The sequence below is a fragment of the Chiloscyllium plagiosum genome, chromosome 3 (assembly GCF_004010195.1).
Source record: "Chiloscyllium plagiosum isolate BGI_BamShark_2017 chromosome 3, ASM401019v2, whole genome shotgun sequence".
Classification (NCBI taxonomy): Eukaryota; Metazoa; Chordata; class Chondrichthyes; order Orectolobiformes; family Hemiscylliidae; genus Chiloscyllium; species Chiloscyllium plagiosum.
The window spans coordinates 122421191-122434168 of record NC_057712.1 but is presented as its reverse complement, the minus strand read 5'-3'; positions in this window follow the sequence as shown (position 1 = coordinate 122434168).

Below are 12978 nucleotides of genomic sequence, written 5' to 3'. Positions count from 1 at the left end.
TACTTTTCTAAGCCACACATCCTAAGTCATGCCTCACAGCATCATAATTTCCCTACCCCCATCTCTAACTCTTGCCCTGTAGTGCACACTTCTCCCTCTCCATCACTAGAGTAAAAGTCACCGCATTGTGGTCACTGTCCCCAAAGTGCTCACCTACCTCTAATTCTAACACCTGGCCTGGTTCGTTACCCAGAACCAAATCTAGTATGGCCTCACCTCTTGTTGGCCTGTCTACATATTGTGTCAGGAAACTCTCCTGCACACATTGAACAAACACTGTCCCATCTAACGAACTTGAGCTATAGCTTTCCCCATCAATATCAGGAAAGTTAAAGTCCCCCATAGCAACCACCCTATTACTTTCACTCTTCTCTTGCATCATCCTCGCAATCCTTTCTTCTACGTTTCTAGGACTATTAGGAGGCCTGTAAAAAACTCCTAACAGGGTGAGCTCACCTTTCCTATTCCTAACCTCAGCCCAAACTACCTCAGATGGCAAGTCCTCATCCATCGTCCTTTCCACCACTGTAATATTATCTTTGACAAGCAATGCCACACCTCCCCCTCTTTTACCCCCCCCTCTGCCCCTACTCAAACATTTAAATCCTGGAACCTGCACCAGCCAATCCTGTCCCTGTTCTAGCCATGTCTCCGTAATAGCCACAACATCGAAGTCCCAGGTACCAACCCACGCTGCAAGTTCACCTACCTTATTTCGTATACTTCTTGCATTGAAGTATACACACTTCAAGCCACTTTCCTGTTTACAGGCACCCTCCTTGGACATTGATGCCATGTTCCTCACCTCCCTACACTCCAGGCCCTGCACCCTGTAGCTACAATCTGGGTTCCCATGCCCCTGCAGAGTTAGTTTAAACCCCCCCGAAGAGCACTAGCGAACCTCCCCCCAAGGATACTGGTGCCCCTCAGTTTCAGGTGTAGACCATCCTGTTTATAGAGGTCCCACCGTCCCCAGAAAGAACCCCAGTTATCCAAAAACTGGAACCCCTCCCTCCTGCACCATCCCTGAAGCCACGCATTTAATTGTTCTCTCTCCCTATTCCTCGAATCTCTATCACGTGGCACGGGTAACAAACCAGAGACAACAACTCTGTTCGTTCTAACTTTGAGCTTCCAACCTAGCTCCCTGAAAGCCTGTCTAACATCCTCGGCACTCCTCTTACCTATGTCGTTGGTGCCAATATGGACCACGGCTTCGGGCTGCTCCCCCTCCCCCTTAAGGACCCAGAGAACACGATCAGAGACATCACGTACCCTTGCACCTGGGAGGCAACATACCAATCGTGAGTCTCTCTCGTTCCCACAAAACCGCCTATCTGTGCCCCTAACTATCGAGTCCCCAATTACTACTGCTTTGCTCTTCTTCACCCTTCCCTTCTGAGTAATGGGGACAGGCTCCGTGCCAGAGGCCTGAGCCCCGTTACTTGCCCCTGGTAAGTCGTCCCCCCCACAAGTATCCAAAACGGTATACTTGTTCTTGAGGGGGACGGCCGCAGGGGGTCCCTGCACTGGTTGCTTCCTCCCAGTCCCCCTCACTGTCACCCATCTATCTGCCATCTTTGGAGTTACTACTTCCCTAAAGCTCCGATCTATGACCCCCTCTGCCTCCCGAATGATCCTAAGTTCATTCAACTCCAGCTCCAGTTCCCTAACACGGTCTTGGAGGAGCTGGAGATGGGTGCAGTTCCTGCAAGTGTAATCAGCAGGGACGTCCTTGGCATCCCTCACCTCAAACATGTTGCAAGAGGAACATTGCACTGCCTTCACTGCCATCCCTCTAAAAGTAACCTTTTTTAAAAAAAACTAGGTCTAAAGAATAGAACAAACAAAATGCAGCAGTTACCTACTTACCACAACGGGTCTTATTATTAGGTTAGAGAAGGAGGGCGGGTGGGAGGCACTACCTCTGTAGTGCCTCGGGTTCCTCTCCTGCGCGCTTTTATAGGAAAAAAACCTACCCAGGTAAGCTTGCGCTACACCAGCTTCCGGCTGCCCCTCTGGTCATCGTCACTTCCCCCTGCTGCTCCCGCTCTTTCTGTGAAGAAAAAAAAACACCGCTGCCCGCTACCGGTAAGTAATTTTAAAACAAACTGTCTCACCTTAGCTGTAGCCTTCCAGGTTCGTTTAAACTCAGCGGCTGCTCGCACTCAAAATGCAAACCCATTTCCCTCTGACTGATGTACCTAACATTGTGGGCAATTTAGCATGACCAATTCACCTGACCTGCACATCTTTGGAATGTGAGAGGAAACCAGAGCAAACCAATGCAGACACGGGGAGAATGTGCAAACGCCACACAGACAGTCACCCGAGGCTGGAATCGAACCTGCTGCCGTGAGGCAGTAGTGCTAACCACTGAGCCACTGTGCCGCCCCTAATAATTGCTACAAGCTTTTGTCTTTATAAAAAAGCATATTAGTAATTAATTTACGAAATATTAACAAGGGCAGCATCTTAGGTTGTCCAGTACTGCACTGAAGTATTGTTTGGCACCAACACAATGATTTTCGTGGTCTGTGGATAAAAAGTTATTGATGCACAGATGGTGTCTGTATTTAGCTGGCAGATCTCCCAGTCCGATTGCACTCTGGCCAGGACTTTCGCAAAGCCAGTAATTGTGCTCTCAATGTCTACTATCATACTGTGGAGGTATCAGTGTTGGACTGGGGTGGACAAACTCAAACCTCACATGACACCAGGTTATACGTCCAATGGGTTCATTTGAAATTACAAGCTTTCGGAGTGCTACACCTTTGCCAACTGATGAAGGGGCAATAGTCAGGAAGTTTGTGATTGCAAATAAACCTGGTGGACTATAACCTGGCGTCATATTGTATAATAAGAATCCCATTTCCAAAATACTTCACCCAATCTCTCACAGAATCTTCAGAATTAGATACGTCATTTGGTTCTCTGTGGTATGTTTTTGAAAGAGCTTCCACCAAACTCATTCCCTTGCCCCCTAAGGTTACACTGGATATAATATTTTATGACATCCCAGTGCAATACTGAGGGAGTACTGCATTGCTGGTTTAACCACCATTCTAAGGCAAAGTTATAATGAGATCCTATCTACCCTCAGCATTTTGTTTTCTGCCTGAAGACTCTGCTCAAGACAAAAAAGCTGCAGATGCTGGAATCCAAGGTATCAGACATTCAGGGTATGATAGTGACTACAATAGTTTTAAAGTCTAAACATTTCCTTACATACCATTTACCCAACCCCACAGCCTTGGCCCTGTCATCACATGGGCTGCTTTCATTACATCCATCCCATTATCATCGACTAATGGTGCCTAATATCAGCTTTTCTTTCTCCCTCAAGATCAGAGTGGTGCTGGAAAAGCACAGCAGGTCAGGCAGCATCCAAGGAGCAGGAAAATCAATGTTTTGGGCAAAAGCCTTTCATCAGGAATGAGGCAGGGAGCCTCCAGGGTGGAGAGATAAATGGGAGGGAGGGTGGGGGGGTGGGGTTGGGGAGAGCGGGCAGGGGGGAACGGGGGTAGGGGGGGGCGGGGGGGGGGGAAATGAGGAAACTGGTGAAGTCCTGGCTCTCCATTATCCATCCTTTCTGTGCCCAACTGCAGTTCTCTCTCTCTCTGGCCTCCATTTTCGGCTCTCATTTACTCCCTTAACCCCACCCCATCCCATCCCTGCCACAACCCCCTGTCATCAGCATAGAATCCAACTTGTCCCACCTACTGTCAATTCTGAAGAAGGCTCACTAGATCCAACAGGAGAAAGTGAGGACTGCAGATGATGGAGATCAGAGCTGAAAATGTGTTGCTGGAAAAGCGCAGCAGGTCAGGCAGCATCCAAGGAGCAGGAGAATCGACGTTTTGGGCATGAGCCCTTCTTCAGGATTCCTGCATCTGCAGTTCCTTGTTTTTTTAATCCTCTCAAACAGCTGGAAAGCCCCCTTTTGGAGAGTTAAACTGATGTCTTGGGCAATATTTACGCCTCGATCAAATGGGTCTGTGAGGGTTACTCTTCGGAGGGTCGGTGTGGACTGGTTGGGCCGAAGGGCCTGTTTCCACACTGTAGGGAATCTAATCTAATCAACATCACAAAACAGAGCAGATTATCGGGTGATTATCACAATGCCATTAGTGGCAGCTTGCTGTGTTCAAATTACTGCCACACCTTCTAATTTACAGCAGTGAATAGGATTCAAAAGTAGTTAAATTGGCATATTGGTGGCTGCAAAAGTTATGACATAAATGAAGGCTTTTGCTTCCTGAAGCTTAGTTGTACCTTAAAACAATTCTCCCCCTCTTTCTGTGTGGGTTTCCTCTGGGTGCTCCAGTTTCCTCCCACAGTCCAAAGATGTGCAGGTTAGGTGGATTGGCCATGCTAAATTGCCCACAGTGTCCAGGCATGTACAGGTGGGTTTGCCATGGGAAATGCCGGGTTACAGGGATAGGGTGGGATAAGTGGTCTGTGTGGAATGCTCTTTGGAGGAGTGGTGTGGACTCAATGGGCTGAATGGCCTGCTTCCACACTGTAGGGATTCTATGATTCTATGAATTTACTTTGAAATGTTTCAACTGTTGTCATGTGGGTAAAAATCAAGATCAGAGTGGTGCTGGAAAAGCACAGCAAGTCAGGCAGCATCTGAGGAGCAGGAAAATTGACGTTTTGGGCAGGAGCCCTTCATCAGGAATCCTGATGAGGGCTCGTGATGAAGGGCTCCTGTCCGAAACGTCGATTTTCCTGCCCCTCAGATGCTGCCTGACCTGCTCTGCTTTTCCAGCACCACTCTGATCTTGACTCTCATCTCCAGCATCTGCTGTCCTCGCTTTTGCCAATGTGGGCAAAAGTGGCAGCCATGTTGTAAGGTCCCAGACACCACATTACAAACAGTTAAGGAAAACTTTTGGGTTCACATTTGTCACGGGGATTTGGGAAGAGAATTATTTATTTAGGAGTATGACAACTTAATCACAAATTGTTCTGAAGAAGGTTCTCCCGGACCTGAAATGTTAACTCTGTCGCTTTCTTCACAGATGCTGCCAGAGCTGCTGAGTTTCTCCAGCAATTTCTGTTTCATTTCTCCAGCATCCACAGTACTTTGCTTCATTTTATTCAGAATCATGCCAATTTAGCACTCAGCAATCAATGACAATCCCAACTTTGAACAGAGATCTGCTGTCCGCATGGTATTCAGTGAATGGACTCCCTTTTATTTTTCTGACAAAATCATCTCGCTTTTTCTTTTACAAGCCTCCTCGCTGGGAAATGTATTGATTGCAACACGACCTGATCATCTAGTTAGTTATTTGCGGCAAAGCCTATTTAATCCAAGGTCCTCAGCAAACTCGTTAAGAGTGGCATGTACATTACCGCGGCGATCACCCTGGCAACTCTCCGGAGTGCTTTGCAAACCGGGTCACTTCACACGGGAAGAGGTACCTACGTTAGAATTTTAATCAACTGTCTGACCACAGCGTTGCAGCGAAAGAGCTACATCTATGTGAAATGGTGTGGCTGTTTCTCCTTTTCAAAATAAACATCCCTTTGTTTAAAAACGGATGTGTGAATGTGTTGTGCTGCAGCGATATCTCATTAAATCCGCGGCAAACTTCTCATTAAGCATTGCTGCAGGTTTCCATAAAACCAGTCACATTCAAGCCAGTCTCTCCTCTCTCAGGGCTCCTATCTTAGCGTCTTATACTGCTGGGACTCCTGAAAACTTTGCTGCTCTGCTTGGCATCGTACAGCAAGGAAGGGCTCTGTTCAACCCACATTGTCTGTGTTACCTCCCTGCTGATCTGCCCAACCCTCCAAATGGTTTCCTTTCATGCCACGAATTTCCACTTTCATCTAAGTTGCCTACAGGCCATTGTTGAGATGGAGTGAGTGTCAATGGACTATTTGACTATGGAAAGAACCACATTACATGACACAGACTCAGGACCATCCGAAATGCTTTAAAATTCAATGAGTTAAAGTTGAATTGTGGTCGCTTCGTGGTCAAACAGTGCAAAACAAGCTCCATAAACTGCAGCTTAGTAAGAGGCAGACCAAGTCATTTCTGTCATCCCTTTCACTGCAATGAGTGTGAAGTCAGGATGAGACAAGGTAAGCCCTCGGGTTCATCTATTTCTATTGTGGCTCAAATCCTTTACACCATTCTATCCTCAATTCAGTTTCTTACACCGAAGACAGACCATGAATGCTAGGCTACAGCAACAACAGATTGCATTGTGTTCTCAAAGTCTGCCTTATTTCTCGTAACCTGTTCAGAGATGCTATTACACACCTCTGGAGCAGGTCAGATGTGAACCCAGGCCTCCTGGTCCAAAGTTAGGGACACAACCACTGCACCACAATGGGCGCAAGTTTCTCAAGTTTAAACTGGCACTATAACTATGAAGAAAGGATTGTACATCGTCATTGAAAGCTGAGGTAATAGAATCACAGAATTGTTACAGTGCAGAAAGAGGCCATTTGGCCCATTGTGCCTGCACTGGCTCCATTATATAGTGCCAATCTTCTGCCTTTTTTATATATAGCACTGCATCCATTACTATACAAAAAAACATTACCCAATGCTTTCTTACATGCCTCAATTGAACCCACCCCCATCACATTTACAGTCATAGAGTCAAAGAGATGTACAGCATGGAAACAGACCCTTCGGTCCAACCCATCCATGCCAACCAGATATCCCAACCCAAACTCGTCCCACCTGCCAGCACTCGGCCCATATCCCTCCAAACCCTTCCTATTCATATACCCATCCAAATGCCTTTTAAATGTTGCAATTGTGCCAGCCGCCACCACATCCTCTGGCACCTCATTCCATGTACGTACCACCCTCTGTGTGAAAATGTTGCCCCTTAGGTCTCTTTTATATGTTTTCCCTCTCACCCTAAACCTATGCCCTCTAGTTCTGGACTCCCCCATCCCAGGGAAAAGACTTTGCCTATTTATCCTATCCATGCCCCTCATAATTTTGTAAACCTCTATAAGGTCACAACTCAGTCTTCGACGCTCCAGAGAAAACAGCTCCAGCCTGTTCAGCCTCTCCCTATAGCTCAAATCCTCCAACCTTGGAAACATCCTTGTAAATCTTTTCTGAACCCTTTCAAGTTTCACAACATCTTTCCGATAGGAAGGAGACCAGAATTTCCCGCAATATTCCAACAGTGGCCTAACCAATGTCCTGTACAGCCGCAACATGACCTCCTAACTCCTGTACTCAATACTCTGATCAATAAAGGAAAGCATACCAAATGCCTTCTTCACTATCCTATCTACCTGCGACTCCACTTTCAAGGAGCTATGAACCTGCACTCCAAGGTCTCTTTGTTCAGCAATACTGCCTAGGACCTTGCCATTAAGTGTATAAATCTAGGTAAGATTTGTTTTTCCAAAATGCAGCACCTCGCATTTATCTGAATTAAACTCCATCTGCCACTTCTCAGCCCAATAGCCCATCTGGTCCAGATCCTGTTGTAATCTGAGCTAACCCTCTTCGTTGTCCACTACACCTCCAATTTTGGTGTCATCTGCAAACTTACTAACTGTACCTCTTATGCTCGCATCCAAATCATTTATGTAAATGACAAAAAGTAGAGGGCCCAGCACTGATCCTTGTGGCACTTCACAGATCACAGGCCTCCAGTCTGAAAAACAACCCTCCACTACCACCCTCTGTCTTCTACCTTTGAGCCAGTTCTGTATCCAAATGGTTAGTCCTCCCTGTATTCCATGAGATCTAACCTTGCTAATCAGTCTCCCATGGGGAACTTAATCGAACGCCTTACTGAAGTCCATATAGATCATATCTATTGCTCTGCCCTCATCAATCTTCTTTGTTACTTCTTCAAAAAACTCAATCAAGTTTGCGAGACACGATTTCCCACGCACAAAGCCATGTTGACTATCCCTAATCAGCTCTTGCCTTTCCAAATATATGTACATCTGTCCCTCAAGATTCCCTCCAACAACTTGCATTCCATTTCCGAACAAACTTTCAGTAGGAAAATGTTTTTTTTGTCACATCACCTTCCTTCACTTTTACTTGAAATCTTTGTCCTCTCGTTCTTGTTTCTTTAACAAGTGGAAACAGCTTCTCCCCATCTACTCCATCCAGCGCAGTTTTGAAAACTTCACTCAAATCTCTTCCCAGGCTTCTTTGCTCTAAGGAGAACAGTCCCTACTTTTCAATCTATCCTTATCATTGAAGTTTCTCATTCCTTATCATAAATCATTTCTGCACTCTCTCCAACACATTCAAATCTTTCCGATAATATGGTGCCCCCAATTGTACACAATATCCCAGCTAAGGGTGAACAAGTGCCTTGTGCATTGAAATACAGCTCAATCGGATGAAATGAGGTGCAGAGTAAATTTACCTGGTTTCGCAACCAAATTGTGATTGCCCAGTTGTGACTGTCCAAGACAATACTTTAAAACAGATTAAACCCTTGGTTTGAACTGCACTTCCTTCCAATGGTGAATCCTCAGACAATGACCTTCAAAGTTGTAGTAAGGGCAAAAGAATATCAAGGTGACACCAAGTTCAGATTAATAATGAAGATCGTGAAATAACCACAAGATTTTAATGAAATGTTTGTTGTTGCCTGCTCAACACAGAGAACAAAGAATTAGCTTTTAGTCTTTGCATGAACTGTGCTGAGGTTGGCAGGACTAGTGTGAAAGGCTCAGTTTGGTCTGATTATCTCTGGCAGCATAGCAATACATGGGAAATTGGCTAGTTGCTGGTTTTTATTGTTACTGAGCAACCGCTGAGATTCACAGTATTGTCACAGCACAAAAGGCCGTCAATTGACCTATCCTCTACACCAGCTCTTCAAATGAGCATGATGACTCAATGTCTTTCGCCTTCCTTTTTTCCATTATGCTGGATATTGCTTCCACTGAAATAAACATCAGTGGAAGTCTTTTCCACTGTCTCTTCCCACATCATATTTGTTTCTTTTGGTGGGCATTGATTGGATCAGTTGATTGGATGGCTGGTTTGTGACACAGAGAGATGTCAACAGCATGGGTGCAATTCTCACACCAGCTGAGGTTACCATTCTCCATCTCAAACTTGTCCCTTGCCTGAGGCACAGTGGCTTTCAGATTAAACTACAACAAATCATCTCTCTCTAATGAGAGAACACCCATTTTATATACAGCAATTCTTACATTGCAAGTTATCTTATACCTTATCTTAAGGGATTCGCAATCCCTTAATAGACCTTGTTCACTCCAGTCCAATACCAGTACCTCCACATCAATGCTTTAATGAGCAAGAACAGTTTCTCCCCACCTACTCTGTCCAGCTCCCTCATGACTTTTGAAATTTCAATCAAATCTCTTAGCCTGCTCCTCTGCAGGCAAAGCATTCCTAACTTTACCAATTTATCTTCATACATGGAAATTCTCAATCCTGGAACCATTATGGACAGCTGGATGGAAGCAGATTCTTCAGGGGGGAAATATGGGTCAGGAGGCTAGAGGATAGAGAATGACGGATGTGGTGGGTTTGAAATACCTCTCTAATAGAAGAAATCTTTTGCAAGAATAAAATGCCAGAAGAGAATGTCAACAGTCCAACCCAACAACTCAATACTCCTTGAATGTTTGAATGTCAATGGAGTTGTCCATTCAGAAATCAAAACATTGAGGGGAATATCAAAGATGCAATTCCCAAAGCAAAGACTGATTTTCCATTGTAGTTCTCCAGGGAAATACTTCCCATGGTGACAGGACAAAGAAATTGGAGAGAGCATGTAGTTGGGACTCTACACTACCGTGCACACAACACAAACAGGAAGATTCCACATGAGACAGACAGGAAGAAGCACAATGTTGTGAAGCTTGAAAGGATCGAGAAAAGACTTACAAGGATGTTGCCAGGGTTGGAGGATTTGAGCTATAGGTAGAGGCTGACTAGGCTGGGGCTGTTTTCCCTGGAGCGTTGGAGGCTGAGGGGTGACCTTATAGAGGTTTACAAAATCATGAGGGGCATGGATAGGATAAGTAGACAAGGGTAGAGGTTTCCAAAGCTAGAAGGCATAGGTTTAAGATGAGAGAGGAAAGGTTAAAGAGGAACCTGCTTTTATTGTTACTGAGCAGCCTCTGAGATTTACAGTATTGTCACAGCACAAAAGGCCGTCAATTGACCTATCCTCTACACCAGCTCTTCAAATGAGCATGATGACTCAGTGTCTTTCGCCTACATTTTTCCATTACCCTGAATATTGTTTCCACTTATATAAACATCTAATGCGCCCTTCAATGCCTCAATTGAATCTGCCTCCACTACATTTGCAGGCAGTACATTCCAATGCTTTCACACAGAGGATGGTGCATGTATAGAATGAGCTGCCAGAGGAAGTGGTGGAGGCTGGTACAATCACAACATTTAAGAGGCATCTGGATGGGTATGTGAATAGGAAGGGTTTAGAAGAATCTGGGCCAATGATGGCAAATGGGACTAGATTAATTAAGGATATCTGGTCAGCATGGATGAGTTGGACCGAAGGGACTGTGTCCTTGCTGTACAACTTTGTGACTCGAGTGTGTAAAAATTATTCCAAAGTGGTGCTGCCCCCCTGTGACACAGCCTTGAAAGGAACTCACATATAAAAGCCAGGCACCCAGCACTTTGAAGTGGGCCCCAATAGGTTGGGACAGTTTGTAAAATGACAAAATGCTTCACCTACAGCTTCTTAATGGGACCTGGATGTGCTCTGGGAATAAAGGCTGATTGTCCTATGCTGGGACCCCAGCAACAAGATCCAATATGTATGTTAATTTGATGTGACACTATCAGCACTAAGATGATGGGGTTGTATGGAAATGGTGTGCAGCGCTATTGACTTTATCTGGTTTCAGCTCAAACAGCAGGATAAGTAGTTAGCAAAGATGAAAAGTGACCGGTCTCTGTTCAATTTACCACATGGGTCTGATTCCACAGATTTCAATGAAACTAAATATCAAAGTGGGACTTGAAACCGTGCCTTCTGGCTCAGAGATAGGATCACTACCAATGTGCCACAAGGACCCTCAGGTAAACCATTATGTTTTTTGACTTTTTCATCAGCCTGTTCAGCGTTGATATAACATACCTGTGGAGGTGGGACTTGAACCTTGACCTTCTCACACAGATATAGAAACCTGCCATTGTTCCACAACAGCCCACCTCAAGTTTATGATATATTTTTTAGTCAGCCTGTTCAGAAATGTTATTACACACCTTGGGAGCAAGTAATACTTGAACCTGGGTCACCTGCGTCAAGATCATCTTAAAACTGAAGACAAATGTTAGCCCACCTCTATGCCTTCCAATGTTATGTTTGACTGACCATTGTGTGTGTCTGAGATATAAACTGCTCCCAAACAGATTGTCCTTTGAAATAAACACGCACTTAACTCCCACTCCTTTCTCTGATGACGTGGCACGATGTTTCAGCGTTTGAGTTAATTTTTATTCACAGCAAAACAAGTGTCTGGCCAAAATGCTTGCCAGCCAAATGAGCTTGTTTCTCACTCTCTTTCTCTTCCTCATTTTCTGTCGCGTAAGCCTGCCACCAGCTCACTGCCACAATGTGCATGGAGACAAAAGCGTCTATTTGTCTGAAGCTGCGTTGCTCAGTGATATTTGGACAGAAGCCTGCTCAAGCAGGCCTAATCCGCGCGTGTTATTCAGCATGATCCTGACATGGCTTATGGCCCAGACACACTGACTGCAAGCCTGCCTTGTGCATCATTAAAGCCACTTCCCTTTCATCTGCATTTGTTCAGCCCTTCCATCTCATTGCAGTGAAGAAGCAAAACTCTCCCTTCCTGTGGAGATTTGGAGGCGAAGGTCACTCAGACCCTGAAAGAGAAGTGTATTACACATCTCATTAACTCATTCCCACTGGAAAGCAGCACTGATCTCAGTGATGAGTTAGAAAGGAGTGTTGCCTTGGCACAATATTGTCAGTGGCATCTGGTTCAAAATTCTGTCACTGACAGCAACATTTATATCGCGTATTTAATCTAATCACAAAACAGTATTACCTACAAGGAAAATTCGAATGGGGCTGAGGCTCTTTTCTCCCAGGGACGAGACAAATGCAGTATCATTGGAGAGAGAGAAGCAGAGTGAATGTCAGAACTGTACAAAGTACTCCACCTGAGGTTTAATAAGTGTTTTAAATAATATCTATAATGCCCCCTTGCTCTTGTACTCTAAGCCCCTATTAATAAAGTTGAGAACACTGTCGGCTTTTCTTCCTAGTCTCATTTTACATGTCTTGTTACTTTCAAAGATCGGTACACATATTTACCCAGGTCTCTTTGCTCCCACCACCCCTTAGAATTGTACTCTTCATTTTGTGTTGCCTTTCAATGTCCTTTCAACCAAACTGCATCACCTCACAGTTGTCTGGATTGAAACTCATCAGTCACCCATTTGTCCATTCGACAATCCTGCCAATGTTCTTCTGGAGTTCTGCACTATCCTTCTCATATCTTGCAATTCTTCCAAGTTTTGTGTCGTCTACAAATTGTGAAAATGCCCCCTGCACAACAAGATATAGATAGGGTAGGTCCGATCAAGGACAGTAGTGGGAGACTGTGTATTGAGTCGGAAGAGATAGGAGAGGTCTTGAATGAGTACTTTTCTTCAGTATTTACAAACGAGAGGGACCGTATTGTTGAAGAGGAGAGAGTGAAACGGACTGGTAAGCTAGAGGAGATACTTGTTAGGAAGGAAGATGTGTTGGCCATTTTGAACAACTTGAGGATAGACAAGTCCCCCGGGCCTGACGGGATATATCCTAGGATTATGTGGGAAGCAAGAGAGGAAATTGCAGAACCGTTGGCAATGATCTTTTCATCTTCACTGTCAACGGGGGGTGGTACCAGAGGACTGGAGAGTGAAGAATGTTGTGCCCCTGTTCAAAAAAGGGAATAGAGATAACCCCGGGAATTACAGGCCAGTTAGTC